The 21021-nt window shown below is 39.3% G+C and overlaps 1 non-coding gene across 1 annotated transcript; it reads right to left on the reverse strand.

The window, feature by feature from the left end:
- Nucleotides 1-1000: 1000 nt before the first annotated feature.
- Nucleotides 1001-1114, reverse strand: LOC148596264 (U5 spliceosomal RNA). The gene has a single exon (XR_015913343.1). It is a non-coding gene; the product is annotated as a U5 spliceosomal RNA (small nuclear RNA).
- Nucleotides 1115-21021: the final 19907 nt, after the last annotated feature.

A 21021-nucleotide genomic window follows, 5' to 3' on the forward strand; every position in this document is an offset into this window, starting at 1 on the left:
TTAAAATTGTAGTCACATACCATTAACTCAGCATTGTGGAGATAGTCTTGGAGTGCTGGGTGCAGTTCTGGTCTCCTATGTACACAAAAGTCCAGCCAGGGGCCTGATAGAGGGGCCAAAAATGGTGAAGAGACAGGAGCATGTGACCTAACAAGGAGAGGCTGAGAGAGCTAGGACTGTTCAGCCTGGAGAGGGGCATTGGGGGATCTTATGGGCAGGTATAAATATCTGAAGAGAGGATGTAAAGTACTCTTCTAAGTGGTGCCCTATAATAGGAGAGAAGCAAAGAGCACAAACTGAAACACAGGAAATTCCAGCTGAAAATAAGAAAACACTTCTTGGCTATGAGTGTGGTGTAACATGGGCACAGGTTGCCCAGAGAGTTATGGAGTCTGGACCCTGGAGATATTTACAACCTAGCTGGACACAATCCTGGGCAACCTGCTTGTAGGGGAGTTGTACAAAAGCATCTCCAGAGATTTCTCCTAATGCAAACTGTTGTGCAATTCTGAAGAAAATTATTTATTTTTTTTTGAAAGTTCTCATTACAGTCAAAGGGGTGCCAATTTCTTGGACTGGCTCACAGAAATTGTAACTTTAGTGAGAACAATGCTAAACTTCTTTGAAGACTAGATTCTGTGCTGCTATAAATCATTATTACTCTATTGACTTCTATCAATTAACTGATTTAGCAGGAGCAGGTTACCTGATTTTTTTTTCCTTACCTTCTCCCCCACTCCCCCAGCTATATTTATTTATATTTTAAAATTATGAATACATAATACATTATAAGCACAGGCACTAAGAATAGGACTTGATCCAGCAATGTAATTATGGATACTTTTCACAGAATTAGATTCACAGGGCCCTTTGGAGATCATCTAGTTTAACACCTCTAATCAAGGCAGATCACAGAGAATGCATTGCACATGCTCACATCCAGGTGTGTTTTGAATATCCTCAGAGAGCAGACTCCACAACCTCATTTATATATATATATATCTCCACTGAAATAAAGCCTCAAAATTTCTTCAACACTCATTCCTGTTGCTCTCCATGGAAAATTATAGTAAGAGGTGAAAGATTTACATGATCTGAAGAGAAACCAGAGACTTCTATGAGCAACATCTGACATATTCAAGTCAAAATCCAACTAAAATACTTAAAAGGCCAGGGGTCTTAATTAGGAAATATTTATATGCTGCCGAGAATGTAAAGTCTTTATCCTGCTAAGTACTAGGCAAGTATTGCTTCACTACTAATCATGTGCAATCTAGGTCAAATAGATTTACAAAAATACTTATAAACATAAATGAGTATATCCATGTTATACAGGAAGTACTTTCTTCCTGCTGCTATCCTAAAGTAGAATTGCATTTATTTTGCTGATATAATAACATTAACTCATCAGAAGTTTCACTGTCTTCCTATTTATTATTATTCTACTTTCTAGACATTCTCATTTTTTCCATGCCTGTCTTATTAAGCCATTCCAATCCGGCAGAATGACATGAGGAAAAGAATATATACATTGTGTATTATATCTGATGCTTGAGCTTTGTTAAAATATTTATCTTCATATGTGAAGAGAGATGGGGTAACTCAGTAGTGGTGTAGCAGCCAGTGCTCTTCATGAGTTATATGCTCTCCTGTACATGAATACAAAGGGAATAACAGAGATCAGCCATCACACAATGTATTTTTTATATAAAGTATTAGTTTTTTTGCCTCATGGTTGCATAGCGTCTGACTATGGTGGGCTCCATTTAACAGAAAAAAAATCCTGATACGGCTAGCAAGTTCTTAGTAGAAAGGACAAGGTATATTCTTACATAAAAATGGACTGTGAAATGATCGAAATTTGAAAAAGGTACAGACCTAAGTGTACAGACATAAAGTGATATTTTTTCAGGTGATACTGAATGGCTTGTAGATGAATTGAACTAAAGATATATGCATTGATTAAGTAGTCAGAAGGAAGGATTTCTGCCTTCTTCTACCTAAAGAGTGAAGTCAGTGTTATGCACATTTAAAGATTCCAAAAACAATTTCTCAACTTCCATAGTTTTAGTATTCATTTACCAACAGATTCTGGCATTTATAGGTATTTATATCTACTGCTTTTTAAGTTATGTAAGCTTCAGCATTTTTAAGATAAAGCTGTATTATTATAGTTATAAATTTAGCCATAGCTATATCATGGTAGATCTAGTCATGAACTAATTGTGATTAATAAATGAAAAAAAAACTTTTTTTTCTTTTTTTTTTCTTTTTTTTTCCAGTTGCTGTGGTCAGTTTGATTCCAGCAGATCAATTGTTTGTTCTATGGCTTATTATCACCTGGAAATATTCCTACTGGTATCCCTTCACCAAAAAAAAAAAAATAAAGTAAAAGAAAAGAAAAGAAAAATACAACTACATGTCTACTGTTTAGAAGTTGTATATTAGAGGCTTTTTAAACATACATGTAGAAAGGCAGTGTGACATATTGACTTCTTACTTTTTCTTATTCAAGAGTACAGTTCTCCATCCATACAAGAGGTTTAATCTCACTTAAATTACTGATTCATACACCTGACCATGAAGCAGAAAACAGCTGAAATGAGCTTCCCTGAACTGACAGGCCTCCCTTGCTTAAGCAAATCACACACATCCAAAGACTGATATTAGCTTACAAACAGCAAAATATTTCCAAATTGCTAGCAACAACTTGTTTTTAAGTAACAATATTAAAGCTCATGAACATTAATTTTAGAGTAACTGAGGCTGGGTAGCTGACAGAAAAGAACAGACTAGCCAAAGGTTCTTGTTTTTTTTAATTTCATTTTAGTTGGGGGTCTGCACGCTCGCCGTGAGCACAGGAGGCTGCTCTCCCGAAGAGGAAGCAGGTGCCCCTGAGAGGGTCAGCAGCGAGTGGAGGCAGATGGGCAGGAGAAGCCCAGGTGCAGGTCCCCCTGCCCTGGTGCTGCTGGCAGCTGTGCCAGGACAGAGCAGGGCTGAGGAGGAGGAGAAGGAGGAAGCACGCCAGTTGGCAGGGCTGCAAGGCGGGCTGGAGGGGAGCAGGCAGAGCAGCAGCAGTGGCCAAGGAGGGCCGTGGCAGACATGCCACTCAAGCAGCGTGTCAGGACCGAGGACAGGGAAACAATAGCAGAGAGGCATGCTAAATTTTAGGGTCTGTTGGGGTGATTCAGCCTTGCTTGTTTGGCAGCACTGCCTGAAGAGACAGCTTTATCTCTTTGCTTCACACATACTATTAGCACAAGCATAAGCACATCCATTTCCTATCCTTAGAACATCCACATGTCACTCCATCTATTTTAGCCTCATATCCTTCCTCCCACCTTTTTTTCTCTTTTTTTCTTTTCTCCTCCTTCTTGATGTGCACTACAGGGCACATCAGTCAGCAGTCAGCAGTCAGCAATTAAAGTTTCACATTCCTACTGCCTCAAGATACAGGTGCAATTCCCCACAGGACGACACCACCTTTGGTCTTCCCAGTATGGATTTAGCTCTGGCCATTCAGAGAGCAAAATTATCACATAAAAGACGTCAAAAAAAAAAAAAAAAAAAAACCACAAAAAAACACAAACAAAAAACCACACTGTCATACCTGCTATGCACCAATCCCTTGTCTTTAGTCAGGATCAAGATGTAATGTAATCATTTCTAAAATACACAATTTCAAGTGTTTATAGTTTTACCCATCAAATACCTGAAATTGCTAATAATATTTTACGAATTCATGCATGCCTTGTAATGTTGCTCAGATTCAGGGGCTTCCTTGAAATAACACCATGGTTGCTTTATGAGGTCACTAAGCCTCTTCCCAGCATTACATCCTAGGCTTTAGTTCTTAACCTTTTTTTTTTTTTTTTTCAGAGAAAACTTTGGGCAAAGATTATCAATATGCCCATTCCCCTTCCTACCTGGAAGCTGGACTAACTTTTGATTTTTCTAACTCGAAGAGGGAAACTAAGCTTGCTAGAACACTGAATGTGTGGAATGATTTGATTCTTATCTCTACTGAGTACAGCAGTGCTGAGACCTCTACATCCCCTAGAAGAGATAGGCAGCCATTTCAGTTATTGTACTTCTCGTAAGACCAATGCTTACATCTTTGAATCCAGCAACAGGTAAATTTTTCACCAACAGCATTATGCATTGTATTTCCTATTTGTTCTTCATTCTTACTTCTTTTCATTTTCATGAATCAATCTTAATCTTAATACAAACATGTAACACCCATGTTTGTTCTCACTTATTTATCCATGATTTTAATAGTAATATTTTCTTTTGGCAACATCAGCTTGTTCCAATTACATTTCATGTTCATTTTCTTCTTCTAGATTGTCTATTGATAGAAAAAAAAAGTTCATCCGAGTACTGTCATTTTCTCTGAATGCATAAAATTGACTTCATCTGAACTTTGAAACTTTTGTAGGAATATAATCTATTCCCTGCTTCTCCTCCATGCACCCAAGACTGTCTTGACTTTCGACAATTATTGCAGAGCACTTGAGCACATTTTGCTCAACTTTGTTTATTGCATTGGATCTCCTGGATCTGCAGGCTTCCAGCAATATAGCTGGGTTGACTCATAGGATGTCTGGAAAATTTGTAGAGTCAGCTCTGGCTATTCTAGTGGTTTCTCCTCAAGTCTGATCAGAGAACAGATTTTTATAGGAATGTGGAGAGTGAAATGAATATTTAAGATTTAATTCAAAACACTATAGTTAGATTGGTAAGGCCTAGGAACATACCAACTTTTTTTCCAAACAGGTTCTGCATTTAACAGAAAATACAGACTTGCCCATAAGTCATCCCTGAATGTCAAAGGTAAACTTCATGCTACTTAAGATTCAATAACATTCTGACCAATTAAAACATTTGCTTCGCAAATGTAAGTCAGATGTTTTTTCTTAGTATTATCCATTTACAATAAGTAGGGACTCATTTTTCCAAAAACCTTTATAAATCTTCATGTACCAGATGAAAATGAAGGATTTATTCTCCTCTACCTTTTAATTTTACTCACCAATCAGGGAGTTATTCTTACAGCTGGCATTTCAAATGTATTAGTAGAATTTATCACTCAAGGACATATGCAAGGACTAAATTCCACTAATGAATTGACTATGAATTTGAAGCCTAACATGAGGCCAAATATTTTCTGGCTTCCTTTCTGTATCTCAGCAAACTGCTTAATTTTCTCCCTACTTATCCATTACTGCTAAATTGTCTTGCTATTATTGTAGAAAATTGGAGCAAACACTGGCTTGCCCTAAGGCCTAGACTGAAATCAGGATGCCTGCCATCATATATGCTGGCAAGGTATGAAACCTGTCATCCACTAATTTTGCTGAGCTGAAAAGCAAGTGGAAGATAATATGCGACTTCTCTTTTTATTAAGCGGTTGGAAGGGACCTCTAGAGGTCATCTAATCCAACCCCCCTGCACACTCAGGGTCACCTAGAGCACGTGGCACAGGACTGCGTCCAAGCGGGTGTCCAAGATCTCCAAAGAAGCAGACTCAACAACCTCTCCTGGCAACCTATTCCAGTGCTCGCTCTGTCACTCTTACTGTCAAGAAATTTTTCCTTAAGTTCCTGTGGAACTTTTGAGGCTTTAGGTTCTGGCCATTTCCTCTAGTTCTATCAGTGGCCATCACTGAAAAGAGGCCAGCACCTCACTGCCTGCCTTGAGGTACTTATATGCACTGACCAGGTCTCCTCTCAGCCTTCTCTTCTCCAGGCTGAACAGGCCCAGCTCTCTCCTCACAGGACACATTTTCCAGGTCTGTGATCATCCTTGTAGCCCTGAGCTGGACTCTCTCCAGCAGCTCCAATCGCTCTTGTACTGGGGAGCCCAGAACTGGACACAATACTCCAGATGTGGCCTCACCAGGCCTAAGGAGCAAGATCACCTCCCTCGACCTGCTGGAGAGGCTCTTCTTAATGTACTCCGGGATACCACTGGCCTTTTTGGCCATGAGGGCACACTGCTGCCTCTTGGTCAACTTGTCATCCACCATGACGCCCAGGTCTTTCTCTGCAGAGCTGCTCTCCAGAAGGTCAGTCCCCAGTGGTGTACTGGTGTCTGGGGTTATTCCTCCTCAGGACCTTGCACTTGGCCTTGTTGAATTTCATAAGATTTCTCACTATCCAGTTGTCCAGTCTGTCCAGGTCCATGTGGAAGGCAGCGCAGCCCTCAGGGGCATCAGCTACTCCTCCCAGTTTGGTATCATCAGCAAACTTGCTGAGGGAGCACTCTGTGCCTTCATCCAGGTCATTGATGAATAAATTGAACAGAACTGGTCCTGGGGGACACCGCTAACCACAGGCCTCCAACTAGACTCTGTGCCACTGACCACCACCCTCTGAGCTCTGCCATCCAGCCAGTTCTTAATCCACCTCACGGTGCACTCATCTATCCCACACTTCTGGAGCTTGCCCGGGAGGATGTTGTGAGGGACGGTGTCAAAAGCCTTGGTGAAGTCAAGATAGACGACATCCACCGCTCTCCCCTCATCTATCCAGCTGGTCATTCTATCATAGAAGGCTATCACGTTAGTCAAGCAAGATTTCCCCTTGGTGAACCCATGCTGACTACTCTTGAGCACCTTCTTGTCCTTCACATGTTTGGAGACAACAGCCAGGATGAGATGCTCCATGATTTTTCCAGGGATGGAGATGAGGCTCACTGGCCTGTAGTTGCCTGGGTCCTCCTTCTTGCCTTTTTTGAAGACCGGCATGACATTGGCCTTCTTCCAGTCCCTTGGCACCTCCCCTGTTCTCCAGGATCTTTCAAAGATGATAGAGAGTGGCTGAGCTATGACCTCTGCCAGCTCCCGCAGCACTCTGGGGTGCTTCCCATCAGGGCCCATGGATTTTTGGATATCAAGTTTCCTTAGGTGCTCTCTGACCCAATCTTCTTCTACCCAGGGCAGTCTTCCTCTCTCCAGCCTTCTTCGCTTGTCCCTAGGGCCTGGGACTCTAAAGGGCTGCCCTTGGTAAACACCGAAGCAAAGAAGGCGTTGAGCAACTCTGCTTTTTCTGTGTTATTTGTAACCAGGGTACCCACCCCGTTCACCAGCGGACCCACGTTTTTGCTGATCTTCCTTTTGCTGTTAATATATTTGAAGAAGTTTTTCTTGTTATTTTTAACATCCCTTGCCAGATTGCATTCCAACCGCGCCTTAGCTTTCCTTGTCACATCTCTGCATTCCCTGACTACGTTCCTGTATTTCTGCCAGGGGGCCTGTCCTTTTTTCCACATTCTGTATACCGCTGCCTTCTGCTTGAGCATTGCCACAAGCTCCTTGCTCATCCACGCAGGTCTCCTGCCCCCTCTGCCTGACTTCTTACACACAGGGATGCCCTGTTGCTGCATGTGGAGGAAGTGCCGCTTGAAAACTAACCACCTCTCTTGGGTCCCCTTTCCTTCTAGAGTTCTAGCCCATGGGATTCTTCCGAGGAGGTCCCTGAAGAGGCCAAAGTTGGCCCTCCTGAAGTCCATGGTTGCAAGGCTACTTATAGCCCTGCCTTCTCCTCATTGGATCTTGAACTCCACCAACTCATGGTCACTGCAGCTGAGGCTACCCCCCACCTTCCCATCTCCTACAAGTCCCTCTCTATTTGTTAGTACGAGGTCCAGCAGCCCACCTCTCCTCATTGGCTCCTCCCCAACCTGTGTCAAAAAGTTATCATCAACGCACTGCAGGAACCTCCAGGACTGTTTGTGCCTGGCTGTGTTGTCCTTCCAGTTGATGTCAGGGTAGTTGAAGTCCCCCATGAGAACCAGGGCCTGTGACCATGAGACAATATCCAGCTGACTATAGAAGGCCTCATCAACCGCCTCATCCTGGTCAGGTGGCCTGTAGCAGACACCCACCACAGTGTCTCCCACATTAGCCTGCCCTCTAATCCTTACGCACTAGCTCTCAGCTCGCTCATCACCCGCTCCCAGGTTGAGCTCCATGCATTCCAGTTGCTCTCTCACATAAAGAGCAACTCCACCACCTCACCTTCCCAGCCTGTCCTTCCTAAAGAGCACACAGCCTTCCATGGTAGCGCTCCAGTTGTGTGAGCTATCCCACCACGTCTCTGTGATTCCAACGAGATCATGGCGCTGGGACCGCACGCACATCTCCAGTTCATCCTGCTTATTCCCCATGCTTCACACATTGGTGTACAGGCATTTCAGGGAAGTAACCAAGCCTGCAGGTTCCCCAGGAGGGGTGAAAGAGGATCCTCTGTGATCATATCCTATCCTCACTTCCCCACTACCATACTCCCGCTGGAAACCATCTGACCTTGGCTGTGTGGTACTGATTGCCCTGTCTGTGTGACACTCCCCTTCCCCCTTCTTGTCTAGTTTTAAGCCCTCCTAACCAGGTTGGCCAGCCTTTTGGCAGAGAGAGGTGCGCCCCTCTTGCTGAGGTGGTTCCCATCATTCCCCACTAGCTGGTGGTCATCAAACAGAGTCCCATGGTCATAGAAGCCAAAACCCTGTTGCCAAGCCCAGTGGCGCAGCCAGTTGTTACTCTGCCATATCCGCCTTCTCCTCCTTGAATCCATTCCCCTTGTTGGTCGGATAGAGGAGAACACTGCTTGGGCTCCCACACCTTTGATGGCCAGTCCTAGGGCTCTGAAATCTCACTTGATGTCGCTCAGATACACCTGTCAGAACATCTGAATCTCCCAACAGAAGTAACTCCAAACAGATTATAAACAATCTGTAAAAGAGATTTCATTTCTGACACAGAAAGCATTTTTAAATCAAAAGTAATCTTCCTTATAGAAGTCCAGGGAACAGTTTACTCTAATAAGGCACAATTCTTATTTACAAATTCTGACATCACTCATGCTTTGTGCCCCTCGTATTTAGGTTGTCCTATCCATCCACTTTCTATTTTTTTTCTCAGCAGCATTCAAGGTCTAGGATTTCTTTCTCTGTACTCTTAACCAATGGTCCTAACAATCACTGAAGCCAATGTTTGAGCTGGCTGTATCACACTGAATGAAGTGACCTATTTTATATGAAATTGCTTTGTTTTACTTTGCATGTATGCTGAAAAGCCCTTATCAAAATTGAGGTCTTGGCATCATACAGATAGAAGTGTATCCTATCATGAAGAATACTGGATCACTGTAGATTGTTTTAAAAAATCTCTTTCCTTTGCATTCACTTTTTTTTTTTTTTTTTAATATTGAACTAACTTTACATATATATTGCAGATCACAAATACTGTCTTGGAGCCACAAGCACACCATCTTGAGGGGACAGTTTTCTCCTTCTATAGAAACCGCTCATGAAGATAACATTTTCATTTACACTGAGGAAAGTAAAATGACATAGTGCTAAATCAGGCACAAATAAGTCACAAATACTCCTACAGTCATATCTATCATATTATCTCGTACCCATCCAAAACAGGTACAAAATGCTACTAAATCAAAATAAGACTTCTTCACACCCATTTTTTTTCATTTTTTACTTCACTAAACATCTGTGTTCATACAATTACTCTGCAGTAATTACCATAAATAAGAAGCCATAAAACAGTCATTGTTAAAATAATGATTTCCAGATCAAAGACAAGCCACCATTAGGTATCTGAGCTGGCCTTCTAGCTACAGGTAACCCATTCCAACCTGCAGACCTAAACGAGAAAAATGGTAGGGGATGATTGCCGAGGTACTATTTGTTATCTTTTAAGTTTACATGGTATTTTATTAAATCCTCTATCTATCAGCAATTTATAAATGCAGATTATAATGTTTCTATGCTCACAATCAAGCAAAAGCTAAAAAATTCCAAGACCAATAGAAAGTGCCATCAAGGAAAATTAGGCTCAGAGACACTGAGAACTGCTATTGTGAAGTACATTATGCTCCATTAGGTCAAAGTAATGGATATGTTTGATTTTGAAATAGGATGCAAGTGTTGCAAGTGCTAATTTTTTTTACTGAAGCCACTTTCAACAGTTTAGAAGAAGCAAGTCTGGGAAAAGCTTATTGTACATTGCACTGCATTAGCAAGAGCATAGCCAGCTTATGAAGAGAAGTGATTATTTGCCTCTCTCTGGCACCTATGAGACTGTGTCAGAGTGCTGTGCTGTTTTAGGCTGCCCAGCATGAGGCAGACATGGACATGCAGAAGAAAATCCAGCTACTAAGATGATGAGGTATTTGGAGCAACTAACGTACAAGGACAGGCTGAGAGCATTGAGTTTGCTTAGCATTTAGAAATTAAGGCTCAGAGGGCATCTAATTGCTGCCTGAAACTACCTCATCAAAGAGTAATCATATATTGATAGGTATTGCAAAGTGACAGGACAAAAGTCATATGCCATAAACTGGAACAAAAGAAGTTTTCACATGAGGAAAACTCTTTCCGACAAGGCCATGAGGAACCTGCTTGTCAGATCTGCCTCAAGCAGTAAACTGGACAAACTGATCCTCTGAGGCCCTTCCAACATAACTTATTCTGCAGTAGTGATTTTAAAAGGGATTTTAAAAGGGAAAAATTCAAGGCAATTCACCAGGCAGATTAGAACATAAAGTCAATGTTGCTAAGAAGCTGATATCACTACCAATTGCACCCTTATAACAGTCACATAGTGGAGTTGATGTCAAATATTCTCTATAAATTCAGTAAATTTAAAAATATTTCAATGTTTCAAAAATACAAATATTCAAAAATATTTCAATAAACATTTATATGATCAATTTTGCTTCTATTTACCCTTTTAAATTGAAGAATTACTTGGCCATTCCTTAAGGGGCACCACTCACTGGTCGTTCTACAGTTTACCTCCTATTAATGGATGTCACTTATCATTCTAGACTAAAATATTTTTTCTCTTTTTCCACTGTATACCCTATGATCTCTTATGGGTGGGGACCTCCATCTATAAAGACAGGTGTGTCTTTAAACAAGGAAGGACACCTTCCTTGAAGAACCGGTGGTCCTTTTACAGCCTAAACAAAAGAATGGGGCCTAACCCTCATGCACAGATAGTTCCCACCATCTGTTCTCAACAGAATACACAATCCAACCTGTCCAGAGCATAAGTCAGTTTGATTTTAAAATCTATGAGGTAAATACTGTATTGAAGTGTGCTACCCATTTGTGGTTTGCACATCCTCTGCCTCTTTAGAGTACTGAGTATAACTGGAAAAAAAAAATCCAAAGGATAAGCTCGCCAATAAATTCTATGTTCTTCAGGGAATCAAAATTACCCTCACCATCTATAACTGAAAATTAAACAATAAGTATCAGAATGACATTAGCAGAACTAAGATTACTGATAGCCCAAACATCCCCCTTGTTTCAGTACTACAGAACACAAGACAAACTTTGGACTCACAGACTCATTCTCAAATTCCAGATCATGCGTCATATGCCCTGTAATTTTTAGATCTATGAAATTTGTCAGTGCCAAATTCCTTTAAGCTTCACTTTGAATCTAGCCAGTGATTAAAATTAAATTGATTTCTTGGTAAGATGTTCTCAAATTAATGCTTATGTAAGGATAAGGATGAGGGCATATTTTTTTCTTCTCCAGTGCATTGGACGATAGAAGTAATACATGACTCCAATATCATGCGCTAAAGTCATGTATGCTGATCTGTAGGTAGCTCTAGTCTTAAGAGAGTTTTCGCTAATCTACCTTGAACAAGATGTGTTTCTTCCTCCTGTGAAATCTTCTTTGCTTCCATAAAATGAGGATAATACTGGTTACTTCACTCTGAGTAGAGAATAATTTATTACAGAGCTCTGAACTCCCAAAAATAAAATATAAAATGAAATCCTCTCCTTTGCAATATCATTAAAAGTTTTTTTTTTTTTTTTTTTTTTTCTCTTTTGACACAGAACTTGCCCCATGTCTTTGGAGTCAAAACCTTCTTAATTAAGTGTCACTAACTTTACTGCTTTCTATTCCTGTTACCAACACTGAGCTGATACAACCACCCATGAAAAAGCTGGCCAGCATTGTATTTTGAGCTGCCACAGGAAACTGTTGCCTGTGTTCCAGTCACTTCCACCTCTGCAACTGCCCCCAAGCTGGATGGGTGTCAATAATGGGTACTGTATAACTGGATCTAATATATCCTGCAGAACTTTTCCTACTCTTACCAAGATGAAAGACCAAAAACAAGAAAGAACAAGATGAAAGATTCTTCTACCTATCCAAAACTGACAAGACTGAGGTGTCTGGAAAGACTCAGTACAGGGGGAAAAAAAAAGAAAGTCCTTTCTATGCTTGCTTGCTGCATATTCTCAGTTCAGAAGGCATTTCAAAGCAAACACTGAACCTCATGGAAAGACTTTTCCAACTTCTTTTTTTTTTTTTTTTTCTCAGACTGGAATTGCAGTTTAAGCTTTTCTGGACAAAATAAACACTGCAAAAGTTATCTTTTCTATTTTCCTTCATTGCTCCAACAAACATGTGGGAGACAAAACATTTTGCTCCAAAACCTGATGATCCCTGTGCACAACAAAATATTTATGCAAATGACAGGCCAACAGTAATCTCAGATTTAGCACTCCTTAAAAAAATAATCTGGGGATGCTTCTGTTTCTAGTTTCTGCAGTGCTCAGAGTACAGTCCAAAGGACATTGGCTTTTATGGCTGAGCTAAATCTGAGATGTTATTAAGCCATAAGACTCTCCCCTGTGTACCCAAAAATATTTCTGCTGATGCAAAATAAGTTCAGCCTTTCCTTTCCCAAAGCTCCTCCTATCTGCTACTGCTAGTGTCATCTACCAATAATAAGAATTGGGACTGAATCTCTTCTGAAAAGCATGCTTATCTGAGGGTCTCTCATACTGAGCTGCATCTCAGTAAAGTAAGATCATAAGAGAAACCCTTCTAATGAGACCTGTGTGTATGCATGTGTATGGGTAAGACCACATTTCAGTCCTCTATAAACTGTTTACTGTTCAAACATTAAATAAATGTAGAACTGTTTTAATCAACTGAACAAATATTTAATGTACACTCCAGTGTAAGAGCTATGTTTAAAAATATCACCTATGCAGCAAAGACATAGGGAATTTATGGAAACTAGTGGTCTGGAAGGTAAAACAAACATGTCAAAAGAAAACATTCACATAAAAACAAAATTCATATCCTGCCAATCTTTACTTAATGTAATCTTCACTATTGACCTATCAATGCTCAACTCTGAAGCAAGACTGACTAAATAAAAATGCTCTGGTTTTCATAAGTCCTAATTGCTGTGTAGAAATAGGATTAGTTTCTAATAGACCAATGGAGGAGTGTAATGCACAGTAATGTTAATGTTATATTCGCAGCAGGGCTTCCTCTGCAGAGTAAATGTTTGTTTACTCTCTAGGATCCAAGCACCAAAGGTCATTCATTGCAGGAGTAGCTGGATTTCCGCCTACAGCTGTTAGAAAGGATTTGCAAAAAATGTGACAGGAAATTGCAACTTCTTTGAAAACACATATGCCTGAATAGTTCCTGTGTAAATACAGTACAATGCTGGCAGAAAGACTGCATTTTTTTAAGAGATAATCTCTTAAAAACACAAACATGTGTTTCACCTTGGCTCCATCTATTCTCATGCAGTTTGAAGCTGTTGCCTTGCCTAGTCTTGGAGAGAACATGTATCAGTACAAAGTTTTTGAAATGATTATGTAGTAACAGAGAGGGTTTTGTTCTCATTAACCTCACAGCTCAGATATGCAAACATGTTACAAGTTCAGCACCTCTATCCTCTGCTCATATGCATTTTGAAAAAAAAAAAAAAAAAAAAAAAAAAAAAGAACCTGGTGCAAACACATCACCCTCATCAAATGCTTGCTTCATTGCATAGACACAGGTGAAGAAGAACACAGAATGTCTTTTTCAAAGTAATATAAAGAGTATTGGTTGGTATTCGGATATCATACAGATGAGTAGTTTCTGTAAACTTAAATTTTAACATTTTAGAAGAGCATGAAACAAGAAGATAAAAACAGCTCTACTTTGATCGGGCATGAATAAGATATTAGTTCACTCTAACCTTTGCATAAAGTGCTCAGCACAAATTATTTTGCTGTTAGACCTCATGGGAGCATGTGGGCGTCATCTGGATCTCTGTCTTCAAAAATGTTCCTATGCTCATGTGTCACGTGGGTGCTCAGGTGCTCATGTCAGGAAAAGCAGCTTCTGATGCTTGCCTGGTGACTGAACTCACTTCTTTCATCTACCTATAATGATTATCACAAGAGTCAAAACTGCCAACAATAACACCAGGAGAGAGTCACCATGATGAGCAAGAAATGGACAAATATGATTTAAATACACTTTCCGTTATTTCTGATTCCCTCAGGGGTTCCAAAACATAAATTTTGAGTTCAGTATTATGTCACTCATTATTGTAGCATCATTTAGCATCCTTGAAGAGCTTAACTTTTGCAGAACATGCCTACTCACTTTTTTAAAGTATTTTTTTCTGAAACACAACATAATTACTATAAAGATCCTGGATGAAAAAGGAATGCTATTCTTAAAGAAACACAAAAAGAATAGCCCTTCCTATATATACCTGGTCATGATAAATCTCTGAGAAAAAAAAAAAAAAAACACCTTATCCAGCCTTATACACAGTCATATTTGGAGCTGTAGAGTTGTTGGAGGAGATCTCCCCATCTCTTGTCATGGCAGCTGGAAGTGGCAGCTTGTCATGGCAAGTGGAAGAATCTTGGCAGTGCTAAATGTGGTCCTTCAGCCACCATTTTGATCACATATTGAAAAAAGGTTGAATACTCCACAAGATTAGGCGTTAAGACTGCACTGACTGTCAACAAATTATAGTTAATTACATTCTTACACTAGTTCGACGTATTGAGCTTGTTTCTGTCTATACGCTCACCTAAACTGGAAGCTCTCCATGAGGAATAATCTCCCTAAATGAAGGGTAGGCAAGTAGTTGCATTCAAATTACACACTTTTCTTTCATTTACGGAGCCCGCTTAAATGCAGTGTCTACATAAGCCAAGAGGATATGTTTGCACACCCACAAGGAAAGAAGGATACTTAATTTCAGAAACATGGCACATCATATAAATAGTATCATGGGAGCAAGAAAAACAAAGCAATACAAAATCTAGGAATTAGTTATAGTTCCACTGTTATTGGAATCAGCAAACCAGACCTCATTCTAGATATCAGGCCTGGTTCCACAGCCTTCTCTTATTCCACCTTTCTTCTCAAGCAAGTATCAGTAGGACAGAAATGTGCTCCATTTGTTTCTGATGTTTCTGGGCAGCCATGTACAAAACTACAGTATGAACATGGGTACAGTTCAAGATGAAGCAATAACGTGAATGCAGCTGTGATGATGCCACTCTGAAAGATGTTGGAAGGATTTTTTTGTTGTTTATTTCAGGGGCTTTTGTAATGTATTAATCTAAATTTTTACAAATTGCTTTATTATGGCAATATCTTGTATATTACATCATGGAGCATACTGAAAAAGACATTCGCTGCTAAATTAAGTAAGTTTATAATTTTGCATTTATTCTGATAGGGGAGGTCTGCTGGAAGATCCAATTTCAGGTTTGGTCAAGAGAACTCAATATTTGCATATACTGCTTTTTTGTCAAGTTAGATCAGATGTAAGTGGTAACCTAATATTACTCAGTCCTTAGTCTTTCATAAAGATGTCAGTTAAACAGTTTTTCAAAAACAATAATACTTGAAGACTGCATTCAAAATAAATGCTGATAATCCCATTGTCTATAGTATCATCGTAAAACTGCTGTCTCTTTTTTCCTAGAACCCAATAATATAATATATCCTTATTTAAGTAAAAGCATACAGTAGCCAGTACAAAACAGTTAAAAGTGAAGGTAGTTATTTTGAACCACATCAGTTTTGATTGCCATACATGTCATTGGTAGACATTCATACATTGATAAATATTCACTTATTTGTCATTAATTTGTAATAAATTCCTGATCTTAGGAACATCTGCAATCCTGACAGCATTCTTTGATGGCAGAAGGAGAAATTCCTGTGTGAAGTATTTGGCTTCCAGGAATGCAGTAGAAAGTGGAAACATAAATAATCCCTTCATCTCTAAAAACGTAATGCTTTTTAGAAATAAGAAATATACATATATAAAAAATGTAAACTGTAAACAAATGTAAAGCTTTATCAGTATAGGAATATTTTATACCTATTTTATATATATACCTCTATATATTTTATAGGTATATTCTAAATTAGAAGTCTAAATAATACCTCAATTTTCCTCTAAAGACAGTGAAGAAAACTCTGCTTGCAAGTAAAAGTGGATTAACTCAATGGTTTAATAGAAAATCTCTAAGCAAAATGCGTTTGGTTCAAATGAACTATGAAGTAAAATTTACTGAGTCATTTTATTGTCATACAAATTTTAACTCTACTTTATCACTTAGTTATGACTCCACAGAGATATGAGTCCATGCAACAAAACATCGACTCTTAGGTATAATCAAAAGGCCTTTTATACACAACATAAATGCAATATAATTATATATATATATTAATTATTATACATTTATATATACTATAAAGGTCACATATATTGACAGGTACTGTCAATAGGTACTCAAGTTAAGAGACTTACAAAAAATAAGCTTTTTCCCTTTCCATCAAAGAGAATAAAATACCCTCCCCATCAAAGAAAAGAAAAAAAAAGAGGTCTTATATTAAACTGGTTTGCCGTTAATTTCTGATGATTTCTAACCTTAGGTACATATATGCATCTCCACCCTGCCATCCTTGTCCTGTCTCCAAAGGTAAGTTTGGTCCATGATGTATGGTTGTTGAAACACATGCAGTAGTGACATTAACATATTTGAACTTCCTATAATATTTTCACTTAAAGAAATAGGAAGAAACCAAACATTATTAAAAGCAAATACCAGTCTGGTTTGCTCTGGTAAATCTGAAAGTTTTAACAGATAATCTTCAAATTTAAGCATGCCAATTTCACCATAACCTACTGTGTATTTATTGAATATTAGTTGGATGCAGATGCCAGTAATGAAGCTATCATAAGATGGGTTCTTGGGTGGGATCCCTTCATTTGAGCATGATAAGATAACCTCAGTTGAGTTCCTCCTTAGTTTCTCCTTCACAGATTTGGCCTGTAAGAATTCATATTCAACAGGTAAACACTGCCATCTAAAGGCCAGTGTTTGTACTTTTCTAGATCATTTTATGTTTCAAATTTTCCTTTTCCACTGATGCTTCTCACTACAAAAAAACTTGAAATTTGTGAAACCAAAAGGTCAAAATTTTGCAAGCAGATACCAGGAAAGAGTGTTAAATTACAGCTGAGATTTGGGGAATTTGATACAAATTCAAGCTTTGCAAGTCTGTTAATGTCAGCTTTATCTCCATGTTTTGTGACTTCTCCAAACTCACCATCAACCAAACTCACTGAATTCTGGCTAACCAGCCAGGTAGCTATTTCTCACTAAGCCTGAAACACACATTTTAAATTGATCCTTTTTGATCAAATATCTCATGATGACATTACTTAATTGTAAAGCAAGACCTTAGCCTAATCAAGGCTATCATTGTGATAGCAAAGAGTAAATGAAGACCAGAATTGCAATTCACAAATCAGAATGAAATATTAGAACTTTATATGTCACCTATGGATAATAGTGAAGCATTCTTCATGAAAACAGATTATGTTGCTTGTCTAAGCAAATGATTTCCTTCATAGATTGTCACCTGCAGAAGATAATTGTTCTTAGGAACTCCTGTTTTAATTCTCCATTTATACCTCTGTGTAACTTTTATATCTCATATCTTTGCACAGATCTTCATTAAAAAAATCAAGAAGGAGGCCAACACCACTATATTCTGGTTCCCAGCAACCTCTACCATGAAAAGAGCAGGACTCTCTATGTTTCAGATTGTTTTCTGGATGAACAGAAATGAGTTGCTGGCTACAAACATTATCTACCAGTTCCATGGGAAAAGGCAGTTTAGTATATTGCCATTGTCCTGAAGACATCTGGAGACTAACAAAAATCCATCTTCATTACTCATGGCAAAAGAGAAAAATACCAGTGCATTCTTTACCGCTAGGTATCCCAGAGAGATGCCTAGAGAATGTATAAAGCAAAGTTTGACCCTGGTCCAGGAGGTAGCACTTTCCATTGAGATAGTTTGGTAGGGAAAGTTGTTTCACTTTAAATAGATACTTCCTCTGGATTCTTAATGTCTAGAAGTTAAACAACACTTGCAGGGTGTGATTTCTTCCAAACCACATCATGTAGTTTGCATTAAGTGAATCCACATCTTGTGAATACAAACAATGGCAGTAGTGCAACTCAAACAAAACTAAAAAAATGAAAATTCATGCTTCCAAATACAAGACTGCCTACATTTTGTTCTAACAGGAGATAATTTATGCCTTGAAAATAAAAAAAAACCATTTTCTGAGTAATCCAGTCAAAACAATTTTCTAGTAGGCCTTGGGATGCACAGTCTTATTGCTACCTGTGTAGCAATTGAGGGGTGCACAAGAGTTGCATAGAAGAATTCAAGGAGTTATACTGGCTCACAGCACACCCAGCAAATCATAGTAATCTCCAGACAACAAGACAACAAGAGGAAATATTTGCAGACTTGTCCAGTGTCTCATGCTGTGGGGTAAGCTGTGCATCCACCCTTGCCTGACCAAGTCACAAGAAACATAGCTGTGATGGCACAGACAGTCCTGGCATCTTGCCTGAATCCTAGAATTCACATCAATAAGGCTAAGCATGCAATCATTCAGCATAACCTATGAAAAAGTCATATTGCCTTTAAACTTTGCATCCTCCTGCTGTACAAATTAGTCAGGTTGCTCTTACTATATTAGTACAAGTATATAAAGGGATCAATCAGACAGTTAATATAGAAAAAGTAATACAAGATGTTCAACCACATTTTGTATTATGATAGCTGAGAAAACAATGTCTATTATGTAACACACGACCACTTTTTCTAAGAAATTGTATCATTTATATAGTACAAAGTAGCTTCTCTTCATCCTCATTATTAATGAAAATAGTATGGTAAACTGACTCCCTATTTACCTTAAATATGAGTATTTTTCTGCTTCTTTGCTTTCCATTAAACCGCTATCTTGATGTGCACAATTTAAATAACAATTTTGAAGTGGATGATTGATTGATTTCCAGCAGCCTAGCATGGTTTCTACATTTTTTTAAATATCTTCCTATACCGAAAGTAAATACCACATACAAAGTTAGAGTGATGAGAGGGAGAGGTGTTTGGGACTCCAGTTCATCCTTCTGACTCTTAAAGGTCTTTCTTTTTTTTTTTTTTTTTTCTCGGATTTTAATTTCAGCCAACTTTTTGTTACAAGCTTGCTCAACGTCTTCTACCCTACATATAAAAACATAGGTCAGTAGTATATCTTTTCTGCAGACAAGGTCATATATCCTTATCAAGAATGATTTCTTTGGGATGAACATCCAGATGATGTAAATCAATGAAGTCAATAAAGTCTATCCTCTCCTACACCATCTGAGCATTTGACTTAGTGCTTTGAATCACGAATATACCTTCACAATCTGTTTATCTTTCACTCTCCATCTCCTCTCTCGGGTCTTCTTGCTCTGTTTGATCTTGTCAAAACCAAATACAACTCCTACAGTAGGCATAGCCTGGATTAAATGTACTTCAGTTTACCTGCTTCTTCACAGGAAAGTTTATGCTGTGAAATATTTCCTCTCTGTAAAATCTGCTGAAACATAACTAGCTCCTTTGAAGATCTCAGACTTCACTGTACAAATGTGAACAATGAAGCTTCTTCTAAGCAGAATATATAAAGAATATGAATGAAATAAGGGCTATGAACTTTTTCCTTTAGTTTTTTGTGTATTTTCAGATGTGAGAAGCCTTTTCTCTGGGGAAAACAAATTTGATTGAACACTAACTTTCCAATCATCAAAGAGCATTTATGAGTATCTATCTTTATATCCAAACATATATGATTTCTGCAAAGTTATTCATTAGCCTGCTAACATTAGGCTTAGTGATCGTTTTTCATTAGCCACATCATTATAGCAGAGATGCAAGGATATTTGAACATTTTTATTTTGTATATGTATAGAATTGGGAAGGGTGGAAGGCAGCATTTGCACTTGTTTACCAAATACAAAACAGCTTTGGAAAGAATCATAGAATCATAGAATGCTTAGGGTTGGAAGGGACCTCTAGTGATCATCTAGTCCAACCCCCCTGCATACGCAGGGACACCTAGAGCACATGGCACAGGACTGCGTCCAAGCGAGTTTGGAAGATCTCCAGAGAAGGAGACTCCACAACCTCTCTGGGCAGCCTGTTCCGGTGCTCTATCACCCTCACTGTTAAGAAATTTTTCCTTAAGTTCATGTGGAATTTTTGGTGTTTCAGTTTCCGGCCATTTCCTCTAGTCCTATCAGTGGCCACCACTGAAAAGAGACCATCACCGTCCTCTGCACTCCCTCCCTTGAGGTCTTTATATCCGCTGATTAGATCCCCTCTCAGCCTTCTCTTCTCCAGGCTGAACAGGCCCAGCTCCCTCAGCCTCTCCTCATAGGGCAGATGTTCCAGGCCCCTGATCATCCTTGTAGCCCTGCGCTGGACTCTCTCCAGCAGCTCCACATCCCTCTTGTACTGTGGGGCCCAGAACTGGACACAATACTCCAGATGCGGCCTCACCAGGGCTGAGTAGAGGGGCAGGATCACCTCCCTCAACCTGCTGGAGACGCTCTTCTTAATGCACCCCAGGATTCCATTGGCCTTCTTAGCCACGAGGGCACACTGCTGCCTCGTGGTCAACTTGTCGTCCACCATGACACCCAGGTCCCTCTCTGCAGAGCTGCTCTCCAGAAGGTCAGTCCCCAGCCTGTGCTGGTGTCTGGGGTTATTCCTCCCCAGGTGCAGGACCTTGCACTTGGCCTTGTTAAGAAGTTAGTAACTTTTCATTTATTTTTTTTGTTTCTAAG

Source organism: Tinamus guttatus, unplaced genomic scaffold (genome assembly GCF_059628265.1).
Source record: "Tinamus guttatus ecotype Peru unplaced genomic scaffold, ASM5962826v1 Tinamus_guttatus_pri_ptg000021l, whole genome shotgun sequence".
Classification (NCBI taxonomy): domain Eukaryota; kingdom Metazoa; phylum Chordata; class Aves; order Tinamiformes; family Tinamidae; genus Tinamus; species Tinamus guttatus.